This window comes from Xenia sp. Carnegie-2017, unplaced genomic scaffold, assembly GCF_021976095.1.
Source record: "Xenia sp. Carnegie-2017 unplaced genomic scaffold, XeniaSp_v1 HiC_scaffold_21, whole genome shotgun sequence".
NCBI classification, from domain to species: Eukaryota; Metazoa; Cnidaria; class Anthozoa; order Malacalcyonacea; family Xeniidae; genus Xenia; species Xenia sp. Carnegie-2017.
The window spans coordinates 8027321-8036499 of NW_025813484.1; positions in this window are offsets into that span (position 1 = coordinate 8027321).

The following is a 9179-nucleotide window of genomic DNA, read 5'->3' on the forward strand; positions in this document are numbered from 1 at the left end:
CTTTGATCAAATTCCAAGTATACGCCCAATAATATAATTCTAATTTCCAACTATATATTACTTCTATTAACAAGAGATACGCCTTGCTTTCTATGCCTTAAAATTCTACAAACAAGTAAATTCAAAAATCGGTGTTCTAATTAGTTGACAAAACAAGCTTTGATAAATATATAGGTTCTTCCCCAATTAACATTACTACATTGAATTCTTTTCGCGATCTTATCTCTGCGATCTTATCCCTCGACAATTATACTTTTCAAACTAGCTTAGCTACATATGCAGTAGCAACCATCAAACAACTTTCGTTTGAAAGAAAAATTTTGTAATACCTTGTGATTTACTCAGTTTAGTCCTAGATCTTTGAAACGCATTACTAAACTTGTAAAGCTTATATAGAAATTCACCTTTAATACGTCGGTTTTTAAGGCTGGTTGAAACCAATTTGCCAACAAAAGAGCCCTCGTTTTGGAATTTTAGAATTCAGTCATTGGACTTTACTCATATGATCTTGTTTTACAAAGGATTTTGCCAAAGCTTTCAAGTCCTAATACAGTCAAAAGAAGACAAGTGATTAAAACGGTGAAGCAACTCGACCATCATTCTTAATTTTTACAGTTATCCTAACGTCATGTATGTAAAAACAAAGAATTATAAGACTGTAACTCATACCTTATGATAGCATTAGTTTATTTTGGTCTACAAGCAAATACTAAAGATCCATTTAAGTTCTTCCTTTAACAACCTTTACATTAACATTAATGAGTTCTTGGAAGAACCTCCCACTCATACAACAGTACACGTCACTGAATTATAATATTTGAAGAGCCTCATGCAGAGTGCTTAATAACATTAATATTAGTCAATTATGCTCTGTTATGTTTTGACATGTCAAAAGGATGTTTAGTTTGAACTTTGAAGCAATGAATTTTATCTGTAAGCAGACTATATTTGTTGTATAGAACTGAAAGTTTCTATACACGTCTTTATCTATTTCAATGGAGCCTTATGTGATTCGCGTTGTTCTTCTCAGTCCTTACCCGATTGTTTTGGCGGTTTACTTTAAAGTCTTCACATTTAACAGCGCATAAAATTTATGTAAATTTGTTATTTTAATTTCTCGAGCAAGTTTCGATTAAACATTATATTTTGTTTTCCTTAATCTTTATACGATCTATGTGCAACATTTTTTTTACATTTTGATGAATGTAAATTCAAGTACCATGCAACTCAAATATCGTATCACCCAGACTTTGCACCATTTTGCTATGTAATTTTACAGTTTATGATTAATCTTTGTTGTTAGATCCGTATCAGTTATCCTTTCAATAAATTCTTACAGAAACAACACAAAAAATCGTAAATCTGCATTTCTTCCTTTTTTCCAAAGAACGAACATCAAAAGAAAACATTAATACCAGCTTATAGCAGCAAGATCAGCCTAACTGAAAGACCATGTAATTCAAATATAGACAAGTTTGTATTTTTGCACAATTAAATATTTTAAAGTGAAAGTGAAAAACGTTGATCAAATTCCAAGTATACGCCCAATAATATAATTCTAATTTCCAACTATATATTACTTCTATTAACAAGAGATACGCCTTGCTTTCTATGCCTTAAAATTCTACAAACAAGTAAATTCAAAAATCGGTGTTCTAATTAGTTGACAAAACAAGCTTTGATAAATATAAAGGTTCTTCACTAATTAACATTACTACATTGAATTCTTTTCGCGATCTTATCTCTGCGATCTTATCCCTCGACAATTATACTTTTCAAACTAGCTTAGCTACATATGCAGTAGCAACCATCAAACAACTTTCGTTTGAAAGAAAAATTTTGTAATACCTTGTGATTTACTCAGTTTAGTCCTAGATCTTTGAAACGCATTACTAAACTTGTAATGCTTATATAGAAATTCACCTTTAATATGTCGGTTTTTAAGGCTGGTTGAAACCAATTTGCCAACAAAAGAGCCCTCGTTTTGGAATTTTAGAATTCAGTCATTGGACTTTACTCATATGATCTTGTTTTACAAAGGATTTTGCCAAAGCTTTCAAGTCCTAATACAGTCAAAAGAAGACAAGTGATTAAAACGGTGAAGCAACTCGACCATCATTCTTAATTTTTACAGTTATCCTAACGTCATGTATGTAAAAACAAAGAATTATAAGACTGTAACTCATACCTTATGATAGCATTAGTTTATTTTGGTCTACAAGCAAATACTAAAGATCCATTTAAGTTCTTCCTTTAACAACCCTTACATTAACATTAATGAGTTCTTGGAAGAACCTCCCACTCATACAACTAAGTACACGTCACTGAATTAAAACTCCAATTGATATGTAATATATCTTGAAGAGCCTCATGCAGAGTGCTTAATAACATTAATATTAGTCAATTATGCTCTGGTCTGTTTTGACATGTCAAAAGGATGTTTAGTTTGAACTTTGAAGCAATGAATTTTATATCTGTAAGCAGACTATATTCGTTGTATAGAACTGAAAGTTTCTATACACATCTTAATCTATTTTAATGGAGCATTATGTGATTTGCGTTGTTCTTCTCGGTCCTCACGCGATTGTTTACTTTAAAGTCTTCACATTTAACAGGGCATAAAATTGATGTAAATTTGTGATTTTAATTTCTCGAGCAAGTTTCGATTAAACATGGTATGTTGTTTTCCTAAGTCTTCATACGATCTACGTGCAATCTTTTTTTACATTTTAATGAGTGTAAATTCAAGTACCATGCAATTCAAATATCGTATCACCCAGACTTTCAAGCATTTTGCTATGTAATTTTATTTTTTATGATTAACCTTTGTTGTTAGATCCGTATCAGTTATCCTTTCAATAAATTCTTACAACACTAAAAATCGTAAACTTGCAGTTCTTACGTTTTTCTAACGAACGTACTCCAGAAGAAAACATTAATTCTTGCTTATAGCAGCAAGATCAATTTAACTGAAAGACCATGTAATTCAAATTACCAACTATATATTGCTTAAACCATTAATAAGGGATACGCCTTGTTTCGTATGTCTTAAAATTCTACAAACGCGCAAATTTGAAAATCGGAGTTCTATAATCATTTGACAAAAGAAGCATTAACAAATACATGGCTTTTTCGCCAATTAACATACCTACATTGAATTCTTTTCACGATCTTATCTCTTATGTATTAAAACTTTTCAAATACTTTATCATTAGACTTTCCAGCATTTTGCTTTGGATTTTACTGTTTATGTTAACAAAGAATGTTTTCATGCCAGTCATTCTTACTTGATCGCACGATAATTTTTACAATCATACTAAATTCCGATCTTCATTTATATCGAATATATGTATATAAATATAATTTACCAAAGATAGTCCGGGTAGAAGAATATTTTACTAAAATCTCAAAAAGAACTGAAGGCTACAGTCAGAGGGACGTACGTAAAATGAGACTTTATTCGTTGAGTGTAGTACGCTTTTATGGTTGAGAGGGAGTGGGGTTATGCTTGCCTGTTATAATCCATAAGATAAATGATAGAGTTAGAAAAGCTTGATCTACAAGAATTTTGGTGTAGAATCAAGTCATGCAGTGAGATGTGGTCAAGAAGATGCGGTAGATAGAATAGATGCATGTATTTTGGTTGCTTAAGGGCAGAAACTGATGTAGACAAAACAGAAATATCTGAATACCACAGTTCAATATGTCAAAATATACATACAATATCCTTGAAAAAATCCTCCCAATACGTCGTTGAAAAACACTTTCTATCAACGTCAGAGACTTCTGGCTTGTCGCCTAATGAGTGGAACACAAAATACCGATCGCAAATAAAGATATTATTCACGTCCTCTTAGTTACATGCAAATCTACTTAAAAATCAAAATGTCAAAAACTGTCTTAAAAAAACTTACCAGGATTGCTCGGAGAGCAACAACAAAACAAGTATTTGTATAGAATCAAAATCTACTTCTTCAACCTCTGTGTGACTCACATTCTTTGAATTCGAACCTACTTTCAATTTGAGCAAATATTTTTCCCAAATACAGGGGTAAAATATTGGATAAAAAATACACGGACATAAATAAAGAACTGAATCATTTAAACTTAGAACTTTGCATACATACCATAGCCAACTATTACTCTCGTCACTGGTGTGATCTTGAAGAAAAAATTTAAACTAAACTCGAAGATTTATTCTTCAATTTCAATTTTGGAAAAATCTTCACCCGCTCATTTCAATGAACATCAAATTTCTCACAAGATAATTTTTGCTTTTTATATAAAAGATTGGTTGAGTTAAATACACCAATAGCTACATATAAATGTTGTGCGTACGCATTAGAAAAAATTCACCATGATGTGGGAGAATTTTCTCCTTTCATCGCCCTTTAAGGAATGGTGAGTTGCATTTGCAACTCAAGCAATAACTCACGTGCATATGACAACAATACTTATAATTGTACAGATAAGACAAATGACAGGATATGTGCATGTTAGTGGTGAAAACCGAAATAAAATAAAGTTTGCTACGTATGGAAGTAATATGTATGTCATGTATCTTTATAAAACAAAAAAAAATATTTTAATCTTTAAATCAAAATCAACGTCTACATTAACATCAAAATTTTAAGTAATACAAAAAACGAAGTGTTAGCACGTGTGTAGGTCGTAAAAATATCGTTACACTAAGAAGCCAATAAATTTTATATTTATAAACGAACATTGAATATATGCTGTCGTATTTCTTTACATTACACGGTTGACGAAAGGATGAAAATACTCGGAACTATGCCATTAAGTTCCTAGGCGATGTTTTGAAAAAGCTAAATAGATGAAAAATAATTTTTACATCCTTAAAATGTAAAAGTTGAAATACATCTTTAACTAGCAAACAACCCTTATCACACCAATCCACAGAGCTGAACACTGTTATGTCATATTTGATTTGACATCTATTTTAAAGGTTTGCATTTTCCTCCCAGAATCTGTCAAAATGTTTCCACTATAAAAAATCTTTTCAAAAATCCTCTAAACAAGACACGTCGAAGAATTTCAATGCTTGCGTGTCGATGTTTCGTTGCTTTTCACGTAACGTTTCTCTCTGATTTAGAGCCATGATGTCATAACATTACTGCAGTAAGTCTGTTATTTAACTCATTCCACACAAGCACGTTTAAGTAGCCGATTGAAGACTCTGCATGAACTTGCTATTGTCTAAAACCTTTCCAAAGACAATTCTTGATTCTCTATAACAGTTCCAAGTTATTTCCTAGGCTTCACAACACCGCATTTGTAAGCAACATCCGTTCGAGGCGATAAAAAACTTTAGCACCAAAAGAGCTTTGTAAGCATCCTTTTCTCTAACATCCGTAATAGCATTTCATTAATTAGAAAGAGAATCCAATCATTCTTCAAATGGCTGTTGCATAATTGTTAACGTTTGACGCAGAAAAAGTTCACCGAAGTACAATTCAATGCTTGCTTCCCTTCATCGCGAAAAGTTAGTTTGTAACATATATTTTGCTTTGTTGATAAACTATCTATTCTCATTAATGATACTTGCAGCGTTTCAACTTTTTTGGATTGATGCTTTTGTTGTTGCAGAAAATCAATTGAAAAGAATAATTTTGAGTAGCCTTTTTGCTTAAAATGGATACACAGCTCAAATGTTATAACATGAAGCATATTTTCTTCAATTTAAAGGAATACGACAACGACCAAAGAATAGTATGCACTTGTGCAGTGCTATCCACTGGAAAATGTTTTTTTAATTGGAACTAGCTAACAAAAAATCAGAGAGCGTTTCGAAATTCACTGACAATAAAAAACTATCTGGGAATATCTTTTTGATAAGCTTAGAAAAATTATTGTCCAGTGGATAACACTATTCTAGTCTGCAAAAACAATATCTAAAATTAGAAAAAGAATCCTATTTATGAAACATAGCTAATACAGCTAAAACAAACACGCAACATGATTACAGCTGTTCCTCATACAGAAATGATTTTCTTATTAAAATTGACATCTATAACAAGGTAATTGATTATTGACATCAAAGAAATAGTAAACTTTAGGATGGTTGATGGTTCATATCTATTTAATGCAAAACGTACGATCACCACAATTACGCATGCTGAAATACCTCATAGCACGACGTTCTTGTTAGTTTCATAATCAATAGAACAAAACTATCCTTTCGCTTTTCACATTTCTTAACCTTTTGGCCATAAATTTCCAAGCTGAATGGTCGTTGTAGCTGCAACGAGCCTCATTGTTTGTTGCGCCAGAGAAAAGCCCATTTAAGACAACAGCTACTTCGCTAAAGTCGTAATTATTGTCACGCACAATTAAAACACACTAAAATCAACTTACTTTGATAACAGATAGACAGTTAATGATAATTTTAATCCTATAAACGCACAAATTTACCAGAGTGTATCTAACTGTCGCGAGTCGCGGGTCTAAAAAACACTTTTTTTGCATGGAAAAGTTTGAAAGAAGTACTTCTATGTATGCCCACTTGAATGTGCTCTATGAATCAAAGCTATCTGCCGTATCATTAAAATACGTCACTGGTGCTTTGGATATTTAAGATTTGTGTTTGTCATACCTATCCAAATATACAAAACGATGCGTTGTTAATACGACGAATTATTCTTAATTTTGTGGACCGTTAAAATTCTCTTACAATTGAAGTTGTAAAACCCAGTTCATAAATTATAAGATGTAGTTTATTTATATGTATAACTTGCACTTTCACACGACTATAAATTTGCTTTTCTCAAGCAGCTATGTTCTTCATTACCATTAAAAGAGTTGTATTCAAGTAAATCTTGAAGGGTTAGTTATGCTTGGAATGAAAAGCTAACTATGTTTTCGATAGTGATTAGTGGATATAATGTATGTATATTAATATTATATTTGGATACATAGAACAAAGACACATTGCCTATGAATCAGGATTTTACGCAACGCTTATGAGGTATTTCTATTGACAACAGAGAACGTGTATCTTATAGACATTGGCTCTAAGTGTAGAGTACAGTCATAACAAATATCAGCCATTAATTCAAGATTTATTTGGATGCAACTCATGCAATGGATATAAAACATGTTATTGCTAAGTACAAAAACTTATCAATCGTGCGCAAGAAAAAATGGAAGCCGGTTTTACTTATATAATCTATCCATAGCTTATGAATTGTGATCCTTAACGAAATGTGTTTACAACTTGAAGTGGATGTACGGAGTTTTTAACGTTAATGTCCGCAAGCCTTGCAGCCTCTAATTATAGAATTCACATACTGGGTACATTGGGTGTAGATAATAACATGTTTACATTTTATATAAATTTTTACTTGTTTAAGAAAAGTAAACGATAATTGATATATAGTAGTAGTCAGAAAAATTAAATATAGTTACAATTAATAATTGACGGTCTCATACGTTATTAAGACTCGTACACAACATACATGATACGAAATTACAATCTAGAGAATTACGCTTAGTTACAAGACTTTAAAATAAAAATTATGTGCAACAAATAACGTTAAGAATGACTACTTATGTTGCTTGTCTCATTAAATTGAAGCAATTAATTGAAGTCTATAAGATTAAATTATGGCTCATGTTATTAAAGGAATATTTTAGCGATAAAAGAATTTGTTGAACAAACCACAGCACTTTTTGTGACAGAAACATATATCACGACAAAATTCCAAATGAACGTTTAGCAACAAAGATTTCATCGATTTCAATTATAACAATCTTCTCTTTTCACCAATAAGTCAGTGCCATATTGCTTTTCCACCACGATCCCCATAAGGAAAAAGATCTTTGCACGTAATGTTGAAAGCCCACTGGATATTTATCACAAATAAGATGTAAAGTGTATCTTGACTCTCACTATTGCCATTTGATGTTTTTTTTTTATGTTGTCAATGTGATTAGTTTTCGTCATAGTGAATATGTTAGTTTGTTCGTCTTTCTAACAATTATAGCTAACACCCAGCACAGCAAAATAAAATGTATTTAAAATTGTTAATTATCGTTACATTATTTGTTTGATGTTTTGGAAGGTAAATTACTTGTAGTTTATATAGTCACGAAATGAATATTTAACTGGATGTCTTTTAATAAGTACAAATTACATAGTTAAGGTTGTTAAATTATAAGTATAGTTCTAAACGAATTGATCGCCATATTTCAGTAACGCATTGGTAGGTAACAATACAAAAATTTAATCACAACACTTTTAGTCTACTTCTTTAAACATTTATTTAACAAAAAAAACATCAAATGATTCCGGTACTGATCAAATTATCTTTCAACAAAAACGAGCTAAAACAGAGTTACAAAAAGAAAATTGTTTAAAAATTGACTTCAGGCGATGTTTTTGATGAAGATTTTTATAAGTTGTATTTCTCCTTCAGTTGTTTTACGGCCTCACTGAAGGTCACATTTTTCCAACTCGAAGGTATTTTTGCTTCCTTTGCTTCATAATGTTCCGCCAACTGTTTCGAGAACTTTACCATAAACCATTGCCAATATTTAGAAGCTTCAAATGTGGGATCTGGAGGAATTTTCCACGATTTGTAGTAATCGTTTACTGACTGATAATCTTTGTAGGGACGTGGTTCCCAATTTGTGTCAACGTTTTGAAATGTTTCATTTCCAGCTACTTTAAATGTGCAAATATCGGAAACCAAAATCTTAGTGTTGATATAGCGATAACCTGTCAAAGCCAAAGGACGGTGTATTTCTGTTGAGTATTGTTGGTGCATTTCTGTCTCATTTTCATCGTCGTCTAAAAGGTTGGATTGCTCCATAGTCTGATCACACAAAGCTTTACAAAATGGACAAACAGCCCGACACCCAAACAATAACTTTGAACGCCTTTCGTGGGGTGCTGGCTGCCAATTACTAATAGTTTCACTATCCAGTTCAGCATCAGTTAGGGATTGTACAAAGTTTTCGACAAACTCACGAACTTTTTTGTCAAATAAATCAGTTTCTTTTAAATCTTCATCCATTGTAGCGACACCAAACATTTCTTTCGTGATGGCAAGAGAAGAACACTGTTCCACAAACTTTTTAATCCAATTCGTTACTTTCCAACTCTCGCTTCCTTGTTCGATTTCATCTCTAGCTTGCTCATTTGCATCTTCAATGGCAGA